This window comes from Crocodylus siamensis, chromosome 7, assembly GCF_052110815.1.
Source record: "Crocodylus siamensis isolate JL-2025a chromosome 7, ASM5211081v1, whole genome shotgun sequence".
NCBI lineage: Eukaryota > Metazoa > Chordata > Crocodylia > Crocodylidae > Crocodylus > Crocodylus siamensis.
The window spans coordinates 82540890-82563712 of NC_143401.1; the positions used below are offsets into that span (position 1 = coordinate 82540890).

General features: G+C 42.9%; 1 protein-coding gene across 11 annotated transcripts in view; it reads right to left on the reverse strand.

Annotated features, from left to right (window-relative positions):
* TACC2 (transforming acidic coiled-coil containing protein 2) overlaps positions 1-22823 on the reverse strand; it is a 222784-nt gene that overhangs the window by 196319 nt on the left and 3642 nt on the right. For 10 of the 11 annotated variants that reach the window (XM_090058538.1, XM_090058541.1, XM_090058540.1 and 7 more), the window contains one exon: positions 554-698. The exons of the other annotated variant lie outside the window; for it this stretch is intronic. The gene's annotated coding sequence lies outside the window, so the exon portion shown is untranslated. The remainder of the gene's footprint in view (positions 1-553; positions 699-22823) is intronic. 11 annotated transcript variants of the gene reach the window in all.

Below are 22823 nucleotides of genomic sequence, written 5' to 3' on the forward strand. Positions count from 1 at the left end.
TCCTTGCAATATGAAGCTTCTGGACTTTCCAACTCTTCCATCATCATTTGCTCAATTATTATAATTAAATGGGAAGAAAAATCAAAGCTCTACAACTTCTTTATTAGTAAATGAAGTGTAGAGTGAAGAATAATTAATAAAAATCTATAGGTTAAAATATAATCCCAGTGGTTTTAATTTACATTGCTCCATAGAATCAGCAGAATCAGCAGAATCCACCTCCAGTTCTTAAATATTTCCTCACTGAAAATCAGAACTCAGTTCTTCAAATGTGTGTACTTTATAACCATTTTTCTATTAATTTGATGTCATATTAATGGTAAAAGCTTGCTAAAATACCTTTAGTCAATTTAATAATAATAATAATAATAAGGCCAAAGTGTTTCTTCCCTAAATATCAGAACTGTTAAAAAAACATCCATCATTACTAACATAATTTTAAAATTTTACATTTCAAAGGGTCCCTCTGGCAAGGTCAGACTCCAGACACCTTTTCCCCCGCACAATAAAATCACTTTCCTAAAATAAAGAGAATAATTTATTTTGAACTTACATTCCAGGACCAGATCTGATTGCTCTGGAGCAGTTGCCAGTTTAAACCATCCTTTTCAGCTGCACCTCACTAATCTCCACCTCTTTTTCCTCCTCCTCCTCTTCTCAGACACACATGAAATTTTGGCTTTGTTTCAGGGACCCACCTTAATTCAAACATAACCAGTTAAGCAAACAACTCTGCCTCCACTCCAGGCATTGAAGAAAACAAGATACACTGTCTTGCAGGGTCCCACTATATGGTTCAAGTGAGAGATCACCGTAGATTTTTATTTTGTAAGTAAACACTACTGTCTTGCACAAAACTACCATTAGAGAAACCTCAGGTATCTCTCCATCTGTAACATTAGCAATGTTTCTTACATTAAAGATTTCCTCAAGGTGAAAAAGTATCAATAAGATACACAAGTGATGTATATATAGGATGAGGTTTTAGGGGGCTTTTTTAATTTAAAAAATAGTTTTCACTTCTTGTTTGTTTATACTTTAAGTTTGTTTTTCAAGTTTTAACGTCAAAAAGGCCCAGAAGTTGTTCCCAAGCATAGATGTTTGCCCTTAACAATAATGAAACTACGTGCAGGCTGGTCATCAAAGTAATTTCCCAGTTAATCATCTGGAAGGTGGAGGCTTCTGACAAAAGCTCTTTGAAATGCAATGGTGCAAGAAATACAGGTTTATGGTGTGAGATAATTGCTGTTGTTAATGCCTGTTTTCTGTTCCAGCCAGTGTATGCATAAAGGAGTCTTCACAAAGCCAGAGTTTCTCTCTAGTTACAATATCAGGTGATTAACAGGCTTCTATACACACGGTCTGATGATGCCACACAGCAGAACAACAGCGTGCTGGCTTTTACTGCATCCTCAAGTAGCGCAAGCCAGAGCACTACTAACTTTTGTGCAAGTGCATTGCATTTGAACAAGCATCAAGACTCTGCTATTTTCCAATGGTAACAATCAATCAATCTGGGTAAAACATTCATTTTGTGAACATGCATAATTTTATGCGTGTAAGTCATCTGACCTAAGCATTTGTAGGATGAAGCTGAACTGAGGTATATAGCTTCTATGTCACACAGTTTTGTTACAGATGCACTGAAGCTGTGGAGACTCGTAATGTTCAGCTGCTTTAAAAGGGGAGTAAGGCATTGCTGCTCAGAGCTTATCAACTGTTATGATGTAACCAGTAGGTGTATGCGCTCCTCTCCAAGCACAAGTAGGTTAGATCACTGTAACAATAACCTTGAATGAAACAGGGTTAAAGTTCCAACCATTTTACTACACTAGTATCACTAGATAAACATGTTGCAGCTACATTACAGCATCTTAAATCGGTATCGTTACATACCTGTGTACGGTTAGATCTTTCTATACTTTGGGAGATATTGTTTCCCTCACTAGCCCCAAATGCCACATTAATGTGCTGATATCAATCAGAGAATTTTCTTTGGTGGGGGCATAAATGACCCTTCACTCCCCAGTGCTCTTTGCAAGCCCTGCCAGATGGGACATGCCAAAGGTGGTGTTCATAGCACATAATACTATGAGGTTTCTGTTCCACAAGTCAGAGGGAGCCTGGAATGGGCTATGATAAATTTAGAGAAGCCAAAAGCTGTTTTGGGTTACTTGAGTAGCCTACAAATGGAAGAACACAATGGGCGCCTATACATGTGCAGTGAGGGTGCTCCAGCAATTACAGTGCATTGGAGCAGACTCAGTTTCATAGTTTCTAGGGTTGGAAGGGCCCTGAGCAGATCATCAAGTCCGACCCCCTGCCATGGCAGGAGAGTACTGGGGTCAAACGACCCCAGCAAGGTGATTGTCAAGCCTTGTCTTAAAGACCCCCAGGGTAGGAGCCAGCACCATTTCCCTTGGAAGTTGGTTCCAGATCCTAGCCGCCCTGACAGTGAAGTAGCGCCTCCTGATGTCTAATCTGAATCTACCCTCTGCCAGCTTGTGACCGTTATTCTTGGTCACTTCTGGCAGTGCTCGGGGGAACAGGGACTCCCCCAATGCCTGCTGGTCCCCTCTGACTAGTTTGTAACAGGCCACTAGATCCCCCCTCAGCCTTCTCGTTTGAAGGCTGAACAGGTTCAGGTCCCGCAGCCTCTCCTCATAGGGCCTGCCCTGCTGTCTCCCGATCATGCGAGTGGCCTCCTCTGGACCCTCTCCATGCTGTCCACATCCCTCTTGAAGTGCGGTGCCCAGAACTGGACGCAGTACTCCAGCTGCGGCCTGCCCAGTGCCGCATAGAGGGGGAGGATCACCTCCTTGGACCTGCTCGAGATGCATCTGTGGATGCATGACAGGGTACAGTTAGCCTTCCTGACTGCCTCCCCCCACTGGCGGCCCATGTTCATCTTGGAGTCAGTGATGACTCCAAGATCCTTTTCCGCTGACGAGAAGGGAGTTCCCCAGCCTGTAGGGTATGGCGCTGGTTCTTCCTCCCCAGGTGCAGCACCTTGCACTTGTCAATGTTGAATCCCATCCTATTCTCATCTGCCCACCCTTGTAACCTGTCTAGGTCTGATTGCAGCCTATTCCTCCCTTGTAGCGTGCCCACATCCCCCCACTTCTTAGTGTCATCAGCGAATTTGAACAGGTGCTTTTTACCCCCTCGTCCAAGTCACTGATGAAGATGTTGAACAGTGCGAGCCCAAGGACTGAGCCCTGAGGGACCCCACTGCTCACATCCCTCCAGGTCGAAAATGACCCATCCACCACCACTCCCTGGTTGCGGCCCTCCAGCCAGTTGGTGACCCATTTGACTGTGTAGGTGTCGACATCACAGTCCCCCAGTTTTTTAATGTGAATGGGGTGAGAGACAGTGTCGAAGGCCTTCCGAAAGTCCAGGAAGACAATGTCCACTGCTACCCCTGCGTCTAAGGATTTGGTGACCTGGTCATAGAAGGCCACCAGGTTGGTCTGACAGAACCTGCCTCTAATGAACCCATGTTGGTTGCCCCTAAGCACTATCTCCCCCGCTGGCCCCTCGTGGACATGTGCAAGAATAATTCTCTCAAAAAGCTTACTCAGGATCAAGGTAAGACTAACTGGCCTATAGTTCCTGGGTCCTCCTTCCTCCCTTTTTTGAAGATGGGAACCACATTGGCCCTTTTCCAGTCCTCTGGCACCACACCAGAGCACCACAAGTGCTTATAATGCCATGCCAGGGGTCCGGCAATGACCTCAGCACTCAGGGGTGGAGCTTGTCCGGACCAGCTGATTTAAATACATCCAGTCCCTCCAGAAGTTCCCTAACTAGATCCTCCCTGACCCTTGGCCTAGGTGCGCCTCCCCTGGGGCCTGAGGGGGGCCCAGTGGGGGTGCTGATCCAGTCCCTGCTCAGGAAAATGGAGGCAAAGAAGTTAAATAGGTTAACTTTGTCATCTGGTGTGACAACCAGTTCTCCTAGCATGTCTTGATCAAGCCTACACTCCAGCAGATTCCAGCATCTCATATCAGCATCCCCCTGTTGAAAAAATAGTGGTGGGGGCACTTTAACTAAAGCTTGTTAGACAATGCCCCTGCTGCCATTGTTCAGTGCAGGGATGCTGATACATGTGATGCTCCGAGCATTTTCATTACAGTTGCTACTGGAGCCACTCTAAAATGTTCCCCTGCACTCCTGGAGCATGTCTATAAACACCCAATAGTGGCCTAAAGTCATCTTTCACTGAGGTACCACATCATAGTTTAGCATTTATATGTTTCTTTTAGTAAGCCAAAATCTTGGTCCTCACTTTAAGTGATTTCCATATTTTTAATTAAACGGGCCATTGTAACAATGTTCTGCCTGGTAGATAACAGAATTATCTAATGTTCACATGGAAGTCCTCTTTCATGAGCTCAAAACTCAAGGTCTCCACAAGAGCTTCAGAAAAGCTAAACACTAATAATAATAATAATACATATTACATAGCTAGTATTTAGATAGAGGTGTTTTTCTTAGGCTTCTGTAGAGACCTTGAGCTTTAAGTTCATGAAAGAGGACTTCCATGTGAACATTAGACAATTCTGTTATCTGTATAGCTAGTATAACCTCCCTCTCTGCCAACTGCTACTAGGCAGTGTTACTCATTCATGTACACAGAGCCAGTCTACATTATTAAAAAAGGGAAAACTGCCTGACAGAACACAAACGTCTCTAGTATGAACTGAGGAAAGACCTAACTTGTGTAACTGTTGACTCAGACCTTTATTGCCATCAAAACCTGTGAAAAAGCAGCATTCCCTTTTTTTACCTGTCTGAAAAATGTTAACAAAAACCACTGCTCACCATTTTACTACTGTCAGAAGCATGAATTAAATTAATGGCAGAGAGGAGTGCCATATGAAGGTAGGTGGCTATGTGCTAAAAACATATTAACTACACTCCCTAACTTTGGACTTCCTCCAAAAGCTTTCTTAAATTGAGCAAGTGTAAAAACATAGGTTTGTGGGGAAACTGCCTCCGAGACCCAGAAGCTACATCCCAGTTGGTTTGTTTTACATATTTGTAAAAGGTGACTTAGGTTTGATCCTAGAATAATAGGTTCTTGGTAGCTCTACAGGCTACAGAGATAGCGTAGCTTTTTAAAGACATAGGACATGTAAAATCTAATGTCTTTTGGAGAAACGTTTAGTTTTACGTTACTTTATCTTACAATTTCATGTTTACTTTATTTTACAATCCAAGTACCATCATGGGAAGGTTGGATCATATGGGGCAACCTTTCCTCAGCAGTCAAAATGCGCCAAATAGCATCACATAGGCTGAAATACCATAGATAAGAGTTATGCACCTGCTACACTCACAGATGGGATACAGAAGGGGCGTGTTCAGATGAGATGGAATTGCAGCATGACATAATCTGAAAGTAACCAATGCATGGCTCTGATTACTTTCTCTCGGTATCTTAAACAGCAGCTTAAAGGTCTACAAAGGAGAAATGCCTCCCTATGGTAGAATTTCATCTCTAATTCCCTGTCGCATATTCCACGACGACAAATAGAAGAGCCATATCTTGGGGGGGGTGGAAAAGCACAATTCTTACAATGGGTATTAGGGGGTTACTCTTGTAATGATTTAAAACAGCACAAATGGATGGGAATGCACGTTGCTTAGCAACACAAGCACCTGGATCCACTATAAAAACTAAGATTGCACTGTTGCTTAGCAACCACAACCAGACCTGAACTTTAAGAGGGAAGCCTATGAAATTATAATTTGCTGCCCCTCCTCCAAATATCCGGTAGCCAGTACTTTTCTGCCATGGTTGTACCAGCATACACTAAGTTTAGAAAGTATTAGCAAGATAGGCAGGTCTGGGATCCCAAAGGGCTGAGATCCCAAAGGGCTGAGTCAGAGTAAAAACAGGGATCGGGGGAATCTTAGGTTTCTGTCCACCATCCTCTTGCTATAGGAATATATTGCCTTAAAAAGAAGAAACCTCAGATTATCTTTAAACATGTCTACTTTTGTTGCCATCAGCTTCGTGAGAACAGAAGGAACACTTTGACCACAATAAAAAAAGGCCTATTATATGGTCATACTGTATTTGGAAAGTGATGTACACTGTTACAACAAATATTGTTATAACATTATACTGTGGTGATACCAGCATGCTATCTTGTAATGGGGCTATTTCATTGCAAGTTTATTACTATAAGCTACTGTATTGTGTATAAAACTATTATTCTCCTTTAGATCTCCTTCAGTGATAGCTAACATAAATCATTTACATTGTTGCTGTCATTAACTAGATTAAACATCAGCTATTAAAGATCAAGTATTTTAGACCTGCAAGATCAATAATTTGTATGCAAGAGCTGAGCGGTTAGAAAGTCTCTAGCAAAAAAAAAAAATCATTTTTTTTTTTTTCACTAGAAATTCCCTTTTTAGAAAAACATTTAACTGATGTGTATCTGTTTATTTAAATGTGTACTTTTACATTGTCTTCAGAAATGTGAAGCTTTTTTCATTGGATATCATGATGCCTTCAGGTTTTTTTTCCCAGCTTGATTACTGCATTTTCAAAATGAGTGTGAGGGTTTAAGGAACCATCTAATCATGATATTTCTTCTGGTGGTTGTGATTTCTGCGTGACTGGGAATGTGTATTGAATCGAGATTACTGATTAAGTTGCAAAAGAAAGTAGGCTATATGATTAAAAATATATATATTCCATGTCAGCATCTAAAGTACTTATATGACACATCCAAGTCCCTTTGACTTGGGAGGTGGAGTGGGGAGGAGATGGTGGGGGAGCAACCAGCAAAGCCAGAAGCATGGGTAGTACCCATGGTAGAAAACAGTCATAGCTAGGGTTACCATATGTCTGGGTTTTCCTGGACACATCCTCTTTTTTGACCCCTTGTCCTCTGTCTGGGCGGATTTCTTAAAATTCGAGCAAATGCCCAGATTTTTGCTCTGCCTCTGGCTTTTCCTGGGCACGAGCAGCTTGGATGCTTGAGGCTGGGAGTAGCAGGCAAGGTGATTGGCTGTCGGGGGTCATGTGCTCTGTGCCCAGGGCCCAGTAAGCTGTATTCAAGTAAGTGTGTGTGTGTGTGTGTGTGTGTGTGTGTGTGTGTGTAAGAGAGAGAGTGTGTGTGAGTGCGAGTGCATGCGGGAGCGAGTGGGCAGCAGGGCCGGTGGGGAGCAGGGGGCTGTGGGATGGGAGTGAGGGGCATCAGCTGGGCGGGGTGGGGGCAGGGTGCTGCAGGTCAGGAGTGAGGGGCACCGGCAAGCCTGGGGGCAGGGGCCTAGGAGTGAGGGGCAGAGGCAAGGCACAGGCATATCATGCCCCCCATCATATTTCTTCTCCATCTTTCTTTCTCCCCTCCCCACATAGGTGTCCTCTTTTTTGGTTCTGGGAATATGGTAACCCTATAGCTAGCTACACCTAGATCATCCCCAACCAGTGGCTCTCAACATCTTGAACACCTCCAGTGATGGAGAATCCACTGCTTCCCAAAGCAGTCTATTCTACTGCCACACTATTCTCACAGCGAAGAAGAATTTCCGGATATCCAATCTAAACTTACTTTTCTGTAACTTCGAGCCATTGGTCCATGTCCTCCTCTCTGCAGCAAGACAGAAAAGGTGCTTTCCTTCTTCTTTATGGCAGCCCTTTAAGTATCTGAAGCCTGCTATCACCCTCCCCTCTTAAGTGTCTTTTCCGCAAGCTGAACATTAGGGCTGTGCAAAATTTTGAGGTTGAAACAGCAAAATCAGGATGAAACAAAGGCCGTTGAAATAGCTTCGAAACAAAACAAGGATGGTTGAAATGTTTGGAGAGCCTAAACGTTTTGACCATAGGCTGGGGATGGGAAGTCCATCCAGCTGGGCTGACTTCCCATCCCCGTGCTATACTGCTCCAGCGGCGCGAGGCAGCACAGTGGGCTGCTTCCCGGCCCTGGCACAATCTAGCATGAGGCAATATTTTTTGTGAAGACTGAGGCAATATAGATGTTGAGTAGCTCCACCCTCTTTGTATCTTCAGTTAGGCGTTCCCCCTACCTTGTTAACAGAGCACCCACAGCTTCCTTGGTCCTTCTTTTTGGGCCGACATACTTATGAAACGTCTTCTTGTTGTCCTTAAACTCCTTTGCCAAGTTCACCTTGTTCTTCATCTTTGCCTTCCTGATTTTGTCCCTGCAGGTTCTTGCTATTTCCTGGTAGAAGTCCATTGTAATCTGCCCATTCTTCCATTGCCTGTATGCTTTGCTTTTGCATTTAAGGCATTTTAGAAGCTCCTTGTGCAGTCACATTGGTCTTTTGCCATTCTTTTTGAGCTTCCAAAATTTTTTGTTTATGGTGCCCCTTAGAAACTCCCAGTCCTCCTGGACACCTTTATCCTTCATTCTGTCCTCCCATGACACTATGCCTATTAGCTCCTTGAGTCAAATGAAACCTACCTTTTTGAAATCTAGCACCATAAGTTTGCTATCATGATTGCTTCTTTCCAAGTTACCTATCACCTTCACAACCTCCACCAGTTCTTCCCTGCCAGTCAGGACAAGATCCAAGATAGATAATGCTCTAGTTGTTTACTTCACTTTCTGAAAGAGAAAGTTGCCCTCCACACAATTTAGGAACTGGCTTGTCATTTTATGTTTGGCTGCATTTTTCTTCCAGAAAATATCCAGAAAATTAAAGTCTCCCATTAGCACCATCCCATAGCTTTTGGATAGATATGTCACTGACTTGAAGACTACCTCATCTACCTCCTCTTCTTGATTAGGGGGCTTCTAGTAAATCCCCATTATTATATCAGTGTTGCATCTTTCACTTTTCATCTTCACCCAAATGCATTTTGCTTTGCTGTCTTCTTCCTTCTGAACCAGGGAACAAGCATATGTATTTTTTACATATAAGGCAATACCACATTTTCTCCCAATCCTGTCTTTCTGAAACAGAGTGTAACCCTTGATGTTCACATCCAGTCATAAGAGCTGTCCCGCCAGGTTTTGATGTTACCAGACAGATCATAGTTCTGTTCACAGGTTGAAGCTTCCAGCTCATCTCGTTTATTCCCCATACTTCTTGCATTTGTATACATTCATCAGCTGCATTTCAACCTTCTTGCTTTATTTTTGCACTCCTTTTTTGCTCTCTGGCCCTCTCCTAGAGTTGAGTTTCTTCATCGAGTCCTTTGCCATTTGACTGCATGCTCTGTTCCCTGGAAGGTTTTGATCACCACCACCAATGAGATGCAGTTTACAGCCCTCCTTACTGGTTGGCCAGACAGTGCCCAAAGAGGCTCTTCCCCATTCCTGTCAGATAGATACCACCTCTTGATGGTGGTGCTCCCCGCAAGAACATCCACCCATCCATTGTCAAAGAAGCCAAAGCCTTCATGTTGACACTGCCATCTCAGTCACATGTTCACTTCCAGGATACAGCGGTCTCTGCCTGGACCCCTGCCTTCCACAGGAAGGACTGATGAGAAAACCACTTGTACTCCAAACTCCTTAAATCCTCCTGCCTAGTCACCTCTGAGCTGTTCAGCATCATTCCTGGCAGTATTGTCTGTGCCTACATGGACAAGCAGGAAGGGGTAGTGGTCCAAAGGATGGATGGGCTTTGGCAGACTCTGTGAGGTCCTGAATGCAGGCTCCAGGCAGGCAGCACACCTCCTAGGCCCCCAAATTTGGACCATTAATCTGCAAAAGAGAGTCACCAATCACTACCACCACCCTTCTCTTCCTTCAGTGGTCCTGGAGCCCCTCTCTGTCCTTGTGGCCCTGCACTTTCTGCTCTCTGAGCTGCTGTCTCTTCTGCCTCCTACCTGCAGATGTCCTCTCCTCTGCCCCTTCCTCAGCAGTTCCACTGCTGAGTGCCTGAAAGAGGTTGCTGACTTCAATCCACTCCTTTTCAACTCTGGGGGCCCTCCTCCTTTCAGTGGTCACATGTGGCCAATTCTCCTCATTGCCCTTTGGCACTCCAGTACCAGCCTCTTGTAACTCTTGTCCAAGTAATCTTCCTGGTCTCAGATGCAATACAGCATGAATACCTGTGCTTCCCATCTGTCAATCTTGTCCTCCAGGGCGGACACCAGCTTACACTTGGGGTAGATGAAGTGATCCTGAACCTCTGGAAGGAACACAAATGCAGCAACTTCCATGCAGGTCACAACAGCTGACCCAGACTCCATTTGTACCTCCTTTGCTACTTGGAGCACACCTATGCTACAAGGATTAAAAAAAAAAAGAGAGGGAGGGGAGAAGGGGGGAGAGAAACACACCACAAGAATCTGCCACCAACCACCCACACCCAGGTCCTTGCCTATGCTCCTACCAATACACACATGCACCGAGTCTCCTGCTCCCTAGCTTCCCCCTGGGACAAACTCCTTCTGTTTGCCACTCCCATGGTTCACTAGGGCCTGCCTTTTTATAAGGCTGCCTATCCTAGCTCCACCCCTCAATTACCTAACCAGCCCCACACAGAGCAAGCCCTATCACTCAGTCACTCCAGAAAAGGAAAGGACAGGAAAGGAAAAAAGAAAAGAAAAAATATCCCAAGAATCAATCTCACATCATAGTGGGGAATCACACACCACTTAGTCTCCCAAGTTTTAAGCCAACCTGCTAAACATATTTCCCTATTTTATATTGAAAGATAGCCATGGTAGTTCACACAAGAACTTTAGACAGGAATAATATTTTCTATATTGGGAAAATAATCTTCACAACTATGTGCACAATCTGAACCTTTATAAAGGCTTTAATGATACAAAATAATCCCGGGTCAATATGAAAGAGAAGTCTTGAAGCTTCCTGTGCACAGAGGGTATATAGTTCCCATTTTCTTCTCATCAGTGAGTTTTAGATGTCATGTTAAAGCAGAGGGCCTGGTCTTTTAAAATGACACTCTATTTTGTCACATAATAAGTGAGTACATTAATGATGTCCAATAATTGTTAAGGATTCTGTGGCTCCTGCAAAACTACCCCACATACTGCTATAGGCAGTTTTTCACTTGACTAGGCACATACTCTTAGTTGTAAGAGACAGATTAGTGTACTTCACTATTATATCTGTCCCGTCCCATATTGCATATTATGATTTCATGAGGATTCCCCCCACACCCACCTATGTCTTTAGAAACATGACTATAACTAGATAATGGCAGTTAGCATGGGTGTAACACACAGGACGTTAGAAAATGAAGGATCCTAAATCCTACGTTTCTTAGTTTAAATCAGGTCTGAACATTGCTTAAGCCTAGTGAGTAGGAGGTCAGAGGTGACCAGCAGGGCTCCAGCCTTTTCCAAGTCCCTGCCTGTGTTTTTCCTTCCTCAAACTACAGCATAAGGAACATTTCTGGGGCAAAAACCTATGGGCAGCTGAAGAAAATCTCTTATTCTCAGGCAGAAAGAGAAAGATGACGTGTGTTTTTTGAAGTCACACACAGAAATGGGAAAACCTCGTTTCCTTAAAGTCACGCATGGATGTAGAACAAGGAGTCTTTTTCCTGAACTCCAGCCTCTTTCTTCAAAACCCCTGCTTTTGAATTTATACGGTTCCCTGCCCACTCCTTCAGCCCAGAGACCCTTTCCCATGGACGGACAACAGAGAAGCAGAAAACAGCTGGTACAATGTTGTGATAGCTCTCAAGAAAGGTAGACAGGGGGAAGGGAACAAGGTTGCTAGGAAGATGAAACGTTTCTCCCATTTCTTCCTCCTTCCATAAGAGCAAAGCTAGCTCTTAGCAGCTGCCTCTGACATGAACTGGCAGCTGTTTCTTCTTTCTTGACCTCTTTGAAGTCTATATTAGCACAGCAGAGTCGCCAGAGTGCAGTACCCCTTTAACTGCTACCTTGAGGGCCTCCCCTTTCACTCCTGTGCAGGGCCACACAGATAGATCCTTTCTGGATTTTATCCTGAATCCACTTTTCTTTATCCACAAAGGAGTTGACAACTTCCTTCCTACAGGAGAATCTCAAATTTGCAAACTTGCAAACAATGACAGGACATTCATTTAGTGCTGAAAACTGGACCACAAAGTCCAAGTTGTGAATGAGAATGTCAATGGGCCTCTTTGACCTAGGGGCAAGGACATATGTTGTTATAAATGAAAACTACTAAATAGTCTGCCTCCTGAAAATGCCCTGGTTCTATTCATATTGAAGACAGGCCAGCAAAAGAGGTGTCTCAGAACAGAGTCATCAGCCCATGACTTCAGTTTAGCATCCAATCCAAGCACAAATAGTGATCAAAGAGCATGCTTGGCTCTGAAATATAACCCATGATGTATTTGAGATATTTCCCCCGCTTCCTCCTGGTGTCCAGAACATCCTGCGCCAATTGTGGAATCATTATTCAAACCGACGTGGAAGCTGACTGATGCCACTTTCACTTGCAGAACCTTTGCCATTGTCAAAAAGTTCATATTTTCATAATATTTATGCTCAGTGCTCAGATAGCACCATTCATGCAGCGATATCCAGCAATTTACAGAGGATAATGCCACTTACTAACATCTTAGAGAAGGAGAAACCATGGCCTGGAAAAGTTAAGCATCTTGTCCTCGATTACACACCAAATTACTGGCCAAGGCAGGAAACTAAGATTAATTCCTATCCCCCCCACCTCCCTGAGTGTCACTGCAGAAAGGAAATAACTACTATTTCTATCCAAGATAACCATCATGAGAGAAGAACATTTGCTGTGGGGAACAGAAAGATATATTTCCTGAAGTGCTTATATCAGGTTCATTTTGTAAAGAAAGCAGTTAGGACTTTCCAAGCTTTATTTCACAGGGGGAAATACTTGGTTAATATTGATAGTTAACTAAAAAGTATTTAGGGAATTCAAATTATCAAGAAAAAGGAAATCACTGAACACAGTCCTTGAAGTGTTTGTTCTGATCTAGTGCACAAGGCTGGCCACTCATCCACATTACTGCTTCCTAAGCCGAAACACTGCAGCATGTTTGTTCATGTGATAGGAAAGCTTTTTTTAAAAATGACGGGAAGCGACCCTTGCAGATCCCACTGTGACTGTAAAAGATAAAGTTAACTAAGCCAGTCCGTGTTGTCACAGATGGCACAAGTCTTCATCCTTTAGACTGACATGAGACCTAACCAGCTTCACCTAACGACAGATTTAAACTCCCATAACACATTGCCTTGCCTAGCTGGGTCTGGAACTATTTATATTCCCGTGATCATTTTCCAGTAACACAAACAAACTGCTGGGCAGTGAGAAAATATCCAATTTCAGAAGCTTACTTTTAGATGTACTTTTCCACTGGGGCTCTTCACTATGGTTAGGAAATGCATTGGGTCTGGACCTACCAGTGCCTTAACCAAATATTACGGTTGTTTCAGGAGAAATGCACCAGAAATCAAAACTGATTCTCAAAAATTACCCCTTTTAGTTTAGTTATGTACTAGACTTAGATAATTTAGGCAGCGATTATCATCTTGAAGAAAAAGTTGGTATTTGATCTAAATCTATGGTTACAGTATTACAAATAGATATCTAATATTTAAAAACTTGTGTATTTGAAGACTGAATATAAAGTCCACATGGTAGTTGCCCTAAATTGTGCATACGTTTTTTTTAACTAAGTGCTTCTGAATAGGGCAAAGAACTGAAAAAAAGAACAACTAACTAAAAGCCAATTTACTACCACCAGAGCCATGTTTTACCTCCCCCTGGCATCAGCAGAATCACTGCTAAGCTCTTAAGAGTATAGTCTTAAATATATAAGCCAGATCATAATGCAAAGAGGAATTCAAGTCTTCACCTCTGCTCTTAAGGAACAGCTGAGAGGATGTCACAACAGTCTGTTTTCCTCCATACTAAAGAGAACTGGAGTTCAAAAGAGAACCACAGCCCTTTGAAGTGGGCAAATTATGTTTTCTCCAAGTCTGTTGACCCTCCAAGATGAATGCGGACTAAGGAAGCATGGCAAGTTTATTTGTCACCATGGCGCTCCCTGAAACAGAATGCTCCATGAATATTTAATAGGTGCATGCAGTCTGGCTACCATATAACATTCGCATTTATCATTCTGGTATCTTTTTTTACCCATCCTGATACAATTATTCTATTTTGTAAGAAGCCGCCAAGTCATGAACTGGCACTGCAAAGAGACTACAGCCTTATTTTTCTCTGGGTGCAGAGGAAATAGTTATGCAGCCTGTCCAGTACAAAGAGCTGGAATGGGTCATTACTGGGATGGGGAACCTCAAAACAGGGTCACAAAATGCTTAGCACAGGAGTAGAGGTGGCTGTCATTTTCTTGGATTTTAGCAAGGCCTTAGATATGGTATCTCATCCCATTCTCATAAAAAAATTAAGAGGCTGTGGCATAGATATTTACACAGTCCACTCACTGGGTGGCAAACTGGCTTAGCGGTCATAGCCAGAGTGGTGGTGGATGAGCTGGTACCGACCTGGAAGGATGTGGGTAGTAGTGTCCTGCAGAGTTCGGTCCTTGGACCTGTACTTTTCAATATCTTCATTAGTGACTTGGATGTGGGTGTGAAGTGTACTCTGTCCAAGTTTGTGGACAATACTAAATTGTGGGGTGAAGTGCACACTCTGGAGGGTAGAGAATGATTGCAGGCAGGCTTGGGCAGGTTAGAAAAGTGGGCAGTACACAATAGGATGCAGTACAACAAGGACAAGTGTGGAGTGCTGCACCTAGGGTACAAAAATATCCAGCACAACTACTAGCTGGGAAGTGACCCTCTCAGCAGCACAGAAGTGGAAAGAGATCTCCAAGTCATAGTGGACTCCAAGATGAACATGAGTTGTCAGTGTAATGAAATCATCAGCAAAGCTAACCACACTTTATCATGCATCAGTAGATGCATGAGAAATAGATCCAAGGAGGCGATACTTCCCCTCTATGCGGCATTGGTCAGACCGCAGTTGGAGTACCGTGTCCAGTTTTGGGTGCCGTACTTCAAGAAGGATGCTGACAGACTCGAGAGGGTCCAGAGGAGGGCCACTCGTATGGTTAGGGGCTTACAGAACAAGCCCTATGAAGACAGACTAAGGGACCTGGACCTCTTCAGCCTCTGCAAGAGAAGGCTGAGAGGTGATCTTGTGGTCACCTACAAATTCCTTAGGGGGACGCAGCAAGGGATAATCAGGGGTTACAAGGAACAATGGTCACAAACTGACAGAGAACAGATTTAGGCTAGATATCAGGGAAAACTTCTTCGTGGTAAGGGTGGCCAAAATTTGGAATGGGCTTCCAAGGGAGGTGGTGCTCTCCTACCTTGGGGGTCTTTAAGAGAAGGCTGGCTAGGCATCTGGCTGGGGTCATCTGACCCCAGCGCTCCTTCCTGCCTAGGCACGGGGCTAGACTCGATGATCTGTTGAGGTCCCTTCTGACCCTAGTATCTATGAAAAGTAGCAGCAATGATTCAGTAGGTGTTACCCTTCCCTGAGAATCTTTTAGTCCTAAAACAGCATCTTCGCACGATGCTAATGGACCGCTGCGCTGCAGAAGCAGCCAGCTGGAATACTGAGAGTTGTAATGCTGCATGGTTGTTAGGCAGGCTACCCCTGAAATGAAAGTACTAAATCTGAGGAAGCACACGTCTTGCCTGTTATACTGGAAATTAAAGATGCAACTCTGAACTGCTTATTTTGGTTGTCTGTCAAATGCACATTCTCTTGCTAAAGCAGATTCCAACCTCTGGCTACATATGGGCCACTGACATATAGAAACTGTTTGCCACTTTGGCCTACAGCTAGTTCAGTTGCACTGACTTTGTTACAAGGTATTGTGTGCAAATACAAAGAACATTTAAAATACACTATACTAATGTGAAAACATGCAATAATGTATAATAATATCAACTGAAATCTCCGCAACACTAACAAGTTTCCAGTTCAGTTCAGTAAGCACAAAATGAAAGCCTAAAACTGGTAATCTAGTTTAAAGATTACATTTGACTTCGGCATAAACAAATGACTGCTGCAGTTAAAGGCTTGATTCTCCAGTTACTTAGACTCATGTGATTCAGGAGTAATTTCACCAGAGTTAATTGAATTATAATGATGTAAAACTAATATGACAGAAGAACCAGGAGTTGCACCACGGCTGAATTTTTTCCGAGATGAATAAACCCTTTAAAGAATTAATTAGTGAAATCCAATAAATGTGGAAAGGTATTGTGCCCTGAAAAAAATTAAAACCTCTGTGGAAAGAATGAAATAGCTTTTAACCCAAGTTAGAAGTCTGCTATGGAAAACTAGAATGTGACTGGCGGTTGACTGGATTAAATCTCACGCTGTGCTCTCTTGAAAGGCTTAAAACCACTTTCTGAAACTCCTGGCATCATTTTTTAGTAGAAAAAATTGTTTAACATTGCTGTGGTTACAACTTTGGCTTTGGGCTGGTAATTCTACTTGTCAAGTGTACATGGCGCAGAGTAGATTTAACAAATTTTGAAACTATTTTGATTACTATGTTAAGTGTTGTCACTAGTGAAAAATATCCTGATGCCTACGTTCCCTAGCACATGGAAGAATCTGGCCATCACGCTCCAGCCGAAGAAACTGAAAAAAGAAATTATGTTGACCATGAATTTCAAAACCCACGGCATGGAGAGTTTTTCTTTTGGTTTCAGTAAGACTGTGTAATGCTCCAATCTTGTGGCCAACAGCAGCTCTCTCTCATAAAGCAAGTGGTTAAATGTGATGAGCAGTTTACCATTTGAAATGGCATGGAAACTGTGAGTAATAGGCAGAGCTAGATGTTGAACAGACAACTTGTTCCAAAAAAAAAAAAAAAGTGCTATAGTTTTGATTTGCTAATATGCTAGGCATACCAATAACATGGGAACACAAACAATTTCACTCTATCCCCAGCCATTTGTTAAAATTAAGCATCAGAAAATATCCCAACTGCATTGGCTTGGGATAACACTGCATAAAAATAGGGCCACTGCTCTGTATGCTATAGTCGTACATTCCTAAAGCTGTAGCAGAGCTCAGCGTTATCTTGAACAGAAAACACCAAAACACAGTAAGTAGATACAGAAACCTTGCAACTGTAAACTTACTGATCTTGCCAGAAAAACTGGCCTATTCAAACTGTTTCATATCTTCTCTCACAGTAGCAATGACAGCTTTTCTACTGTTTACTGCTCTAATGGCTCACCCCCCGCTCCTCGAGTTCAGTTAAGTGATGCTTAGTAAGGGATGTACAGAGACAAAGGGGAATTGAAGCTATCTTTGTGCTTCTTGGCAGCACTCATAAGTGGTTCAGTCCCTTAGTAGCTATTATATAGCTGAGGACTGTTGGAGAACAAGACGGTCCAGATGGATTCCCTAGCTTCTATACTAGGAAGTAGTATAGGGATCTATCTTGCCCTGCAACCCCAATTATAACAACAAGAAGCATAAGGAAGTGGTACTGCTCAGCTACGCGTGTTGGTGTATTGTTAGAAGTTACCTATCCTTCTGGAGAATTTTGTTTCTGTACTGATGGAGCAGCATAGTTTTCTGCTTGTAAACTTCGAAGCGAGGGGTGAGTGGAGGCAAAGTGGAATCCAGAATGATCCTTCCTCAGGCCATATTTTGCCACTACAAGCCACTTGTTCTAATGCAGTCCATTTCATGAAACAACATCTTCATAGCAATGCTGTAGACATATTTCTACCATTCACAAGGATGGGTGAGTGGGAGCACTCTCAAACTTTTCCAGGGCCTGAACTGTCCCTTGAGAGGTATTGTTACCTACTCTCGAGGACATTAGCCACATCCTCTTTTATTGGGGTTCAGTAACTTTTCTGCAGCAACTGCAGACCTATCAGAAATGACTGGGGAAGTATCTAATGCACATCAGTGACCTTTTAATTGTGGTTCAGCAGCAAAATTTACAGAAAAGCACCAATACCCTGTAGCTAGCTCAGGTACCAGGCCCAACATTTAGACTCCTTTTCTGAATTAGCAGCATTAGAAAAAACAACTTTCTTTAGGGACTGCCAAGTCATCCTAACTTTCCCTTGAGTTAGGTAGCAGAATTTTTGGAAAGCGACCGTACAAACTTCCCCAAAATCCCTGAAGCATAGTGCTGCTTTATACAGGCCTAACTGTTATCACCACAGAAACGTGGACCTAAGCCTAGAGAACTATAAGCCTCCTTTAATTAGGGAGGCGGGTAGGATCACAAGAATTGAGCTCTTGGGCAACTGAAGTGAAACAGGGACAGGAGGGGAACATGGGGAAGGTTAATAACAAGTGTCCAAAGGGGAACACCGAGCAGCCCTCCTATCCCTTGAATGAGTCTAAGGAACCAGTGGATACCAACCAGGGAAACTGTGCTGGAGATGTGCACAGATGAGCGACAGAAAGATAGCCCCACTCACCTGTGTTCCCCCTGGCTAGAGTTTCCTTTCTGCTTGGATACATGGCTAGCTTAGCTACTTCCTTATCTAAAGGACAAACAAATCCCAGTTCCTTCACTGTGTCTCAAAGGATTTGATATGCTTGTGATATTCGCTAGTGGTAAAAATCTGACAACTGAGGGAGTTTGTCAAGTCCCAACTAGTACTTTATAATTAAATTTAATTTGGCAAAGCATAGGTCTGCATAGTTTGAGAAACCTGCAGAGCAGCACGTTCCAAGAGCATGTCATAACCAGGAGAGACTATTTTTTTAATATGCTTGATGAAGAGAGTCCAAAGTTATACAGAATACAGTAGACAAAACAACTTATGTTCTGCTCTGCAACACTTAGGTTTTAAGTACTGCTTTCTAACTTGCAAAAAGTTACCATGAAAAAGTGCTAAAGAATTGCTGGTCTCACATTTGCTTTATACTGAGATAACCACTTTGAATACAGTAATTACTTTTGACTTACACAGATGCAAGCAAGGGAAGAATCAGTCCCCCTGAATTTCTGAAGTTACAGCACTGGGTCAAAGTTGAAGGGAAGAAAGAAACTAATAAAACCCTTTTAACATTAGGCCCTTGTTTGAGACCCTTCTGGACAAGTCCCACAGCTTGTGTGAATACAAACCCACAAGTAGCAACTACTACACAACACAAAGACTGTCTGAAACTCTATGCAGAACTTGTATTAGATCTAGCAGTCACAGAAGCAAAAGCCTCCCTTTCTACAAAGCAGTCCAGGGAAGTTAAAAGACAAGGACTTCTCCTCACCACGAAGAGTGATAAAATGTTGAGTAAAAAGCCATTTTCTATCACTTCTACTTCTGAACACTGAAATTAACCAATTAAGATTCTACTGAAGATCTAGCAGAAGAACAGGGGAGTACCTTAGAGACTAACTGGCTCAGAGAAGCATAAGCTTTCAGTAAGCTTATCATAAATTAGGTAACAGCCTAATTCATCAGGCTTTGTAACTGGACCTAAAGAACCAAAAGCCAAAACTTCACATTCCCTTCCAGGTCAAAGGCCATAAAGCGCTTTCTGCTCCCATAGTCATCAGGCATACCTGCAACTTTTCTTCCACCTGGGGGAACGGCATCTATTTGATTTCTTGTCACAAATTACAGTAGGTTTCACGAGTTGTCATTTCAGAGAGTCTTGGGCTCTTCTCATTTCTGGGGGAACCTCTAAACGCATGCTTTTTTGTGCAGCCCCTCTCCTGTTCCCTCATTTCCAATAGGCCAACGCTCAGGGATGGAAATTATATACTGCATGATGGTGACTCATGTACTGGGGGAGCAGCTGGATTATCAGCATTCATATTATTTATCTGAACTGTAGCAGAATGATTTAGCTGATTGAAAAGGTGTTTTTCCCAACCTGCTCCAGACAGTAGTATACACACTACAGTTTAATCTCACCCACACTTTCTCATTTGATTGATAAATAAATCAATGCTAAGACAACCCACAACAGCTGATGTCTTCTTCCTAGCCTTTGCTGCTCTTAAATTTCTTCCCACAGTTCTGCCTACCCCGCCACCCAGACTAGGAGTGTCATATACTCAAGCAACAGTCAGGATGTGATCTGCTTGCTGTAGTCTGTCCCTCCTGACATACTCAGATTTGTGGAGTCTCAGCTGAGATTTAAAAAGAATAGCTTAAGTATTCCTACTTGTAAAAGTGGCAGAGGTGAAACTAATGGAGACTGATTTGCAGCAGTGCCTTGCTGCATATATTTAATGTTTCCAATGATAAAAAAACCCTGCTGATGTTGTTGAAAGTTTTGTTTTGTTCTTTTCATCAAAAGCCCTGTTGTCATTTTTGTTAAGTGAAAAGTGACTTTTAACTAAAAAAAAATATTAATAACCATTTTATAAAGAACGAAGGCATGACAAGTTCATGAAAAGCCACTACACAACAAAAACAAGCTGTTATCCCTATGAAATGGAAACAACTTTGAACTGATTCCACGTTTGGACCACCTCTTCTATTAATATCATTGGAGTGTTAATACTGTAGCCGTATGATGATGATTCAGCTATCAACGCTAACTCTTCAATTGCTGATCATTTTAGCAATGAAATGGGAAAGGCAGTGTCAGTACTGCAGCCCACTAGATGAGAGAGTAGAGCTGGGAGCCACTACAAAGGAGACAAAAATGATAAACCAAGAAAGAAAGGAATTAAAAAAGCAGAAGGAAGTAAATCACAATGGTCATTAAAACTAGTATGTTTTCCTCAGTGAGTGATTAATACAACACAATTAATGGTGGTATTAAACTCAGTGTCGCCAACTCTCATGATTTCGGGTGTTGTTCTTAAAGTCTGTGCTTCACGAATGTGAAAAACTTAGCTCTTTCTTCTATCTATATTTGTATTTTTATATATATCGATAAAAGAAAGAGCTAAGTTTTCCACATTCCCAAAGCATAGGCTTTAAAAACGACATCAAGCGTCAAGGGAGTTGGCAATGCTGTAAACCACGCTTTTAATTATTACACAAGGACTATATTCTAGTCTAGATATTTGTGCAGACCTCTCCATGTCATTTTGAGCACTTGGGAAGGACAAAATTAAAAAACAACAACCCCAAAACAAATACTTGCACGAGTGTCATCACACTGTTCTAAATACTCCTCCTGTACATCCCTTCTAGATGGGCTAATTAGTCATCCGGCCTCAGTGAGTCAGCAGAACCCACATCACCCATTCCCGGAAGGCTTGGCATGAGCTGTCCCAAACAAATATACCGGATTTTTTCCTTGGAATAATTTTTTGGTTTCAGTTTCTTCCTATGTTTTCATTTTAATAAAGCCATTTACAGAGGACTGTTCTCCTGCTTTCCAATTATCCGTTAACTGGATTCACCTTGATTCACCGTTTCAGTCATCAGTTTTCTTTCCTCAAGCCAGAAGAGTCCTTGTCTGTGTGCCAGCATAGAGAGTGTTTGTTGGGGAGGCACTGGGTAAGAGCAACATGTGACCCTACTAAGGAGTGGCTATAGGCTATACCAGTGTAATACTACAAAGGTCGTGGACTCTAAAAAGGCCACGGACATCTTTTCATCAAGACCTTCAGTGGCTAGATTCTGGAATTGGTCCTGCTGGTCAGATGAGCCCCTTCCCTAACAGCAAGTTAGATTGCTTTAGGGGTGGGAGCAAAGATGGGAGCTATCCTGAGTGAGAAGGAAGTAGGCAGCTCTCTGGCCATGGGAAGCTTTTGGAACTGAACATGAATGAAGAAAGTCCCGAGTTAGGGCATTTCAAAGAAAATAGAACGGGTGGGAGGAAAATTGCACCTAGAGACTGCTTTGGCAGACAGCCCTGGCACTGGGTAGAGGAGGAGCCGTTTACTTCTCCAGGTGGGAAAACTGGGGTGGCGGGGGGGGACAGCACCCCACCGAGGAGCAAACAACCCACCCCTACCCAGTGCCAGCAAGCAAGGCCTCTGCTGCTGCAATTCAACTTGCCCCCTCAGCCTACCAGTGGGCATGGGCACCACAATCTGGGCACAAAAATGGCAGCTTCTGCCACAATCAGGCCATGGTATTAGTGAGTTGGGCCTGAAATTTAAACCAGGCCCTAGTGATAATCTCTCTGATTTTTAAAAGGAACAGACCTTGTAGCAGGGCAGTATGGCAGGGAGAAGCTTGAAAACAGGAACTCAGAAGGCAAATAACATCCTTTCCCATGTTATTTTAAACATGTCATGATTTGGGGGGAGCCTAAGTGCTGTTTTTTTTCTAATTGCTTGGCATTGGCTGTATTCAGTCTAACCTACAGAAAAAAGGTTTGCCAGTATAGTGAACCTGCAAACCTTCCTAGCGTAGACTTAGCATAATGTTATGGGTGCTTTTGCTGGCATAGTCTGTACCAATTTTACAAACTATGTGAGCAAAAGCAGTTTTTTGTCATTGTAATGGTTACTGATCTGAAACGGTCATGCAAAACTCATGTTCTGGACTGAGTTTACTAGGGGTGGCCCGCGTTTATATTGTACAGGTCTGGAGGTGAATTCCAAGCCCTGTGGACCCAGAATGATCCATAACAAATGGATTTCATTGCTAGTGTGGACCTAGCACTGGATATGTTAATGAAATTCAGATCTTTGCTGTTGTTGTAACTAAATTTGCACAGAAACATCCAGATTTCCCATCATCTGCTGTTGTCATCAAGACAGCATCATTCTTGAATGAACCCACTAAGAGCTTTAGCTGGCTCGAATCCTGGGACTTGCCACAGGGTTTGTGATATACTTATCACTGAGCATTGGGTATCAACCCGAATGAAGGTCAGAGCATCGCTGCTCAACCGGTATATAAGCTGGGAAAAAAGAGGATTGGTTATGGTATCTTACAGTTATGAGTTTGTGCTTGTCACTGACATCTGAAACTTAAAAGTGACCCATCCTAAGAGGCGAGC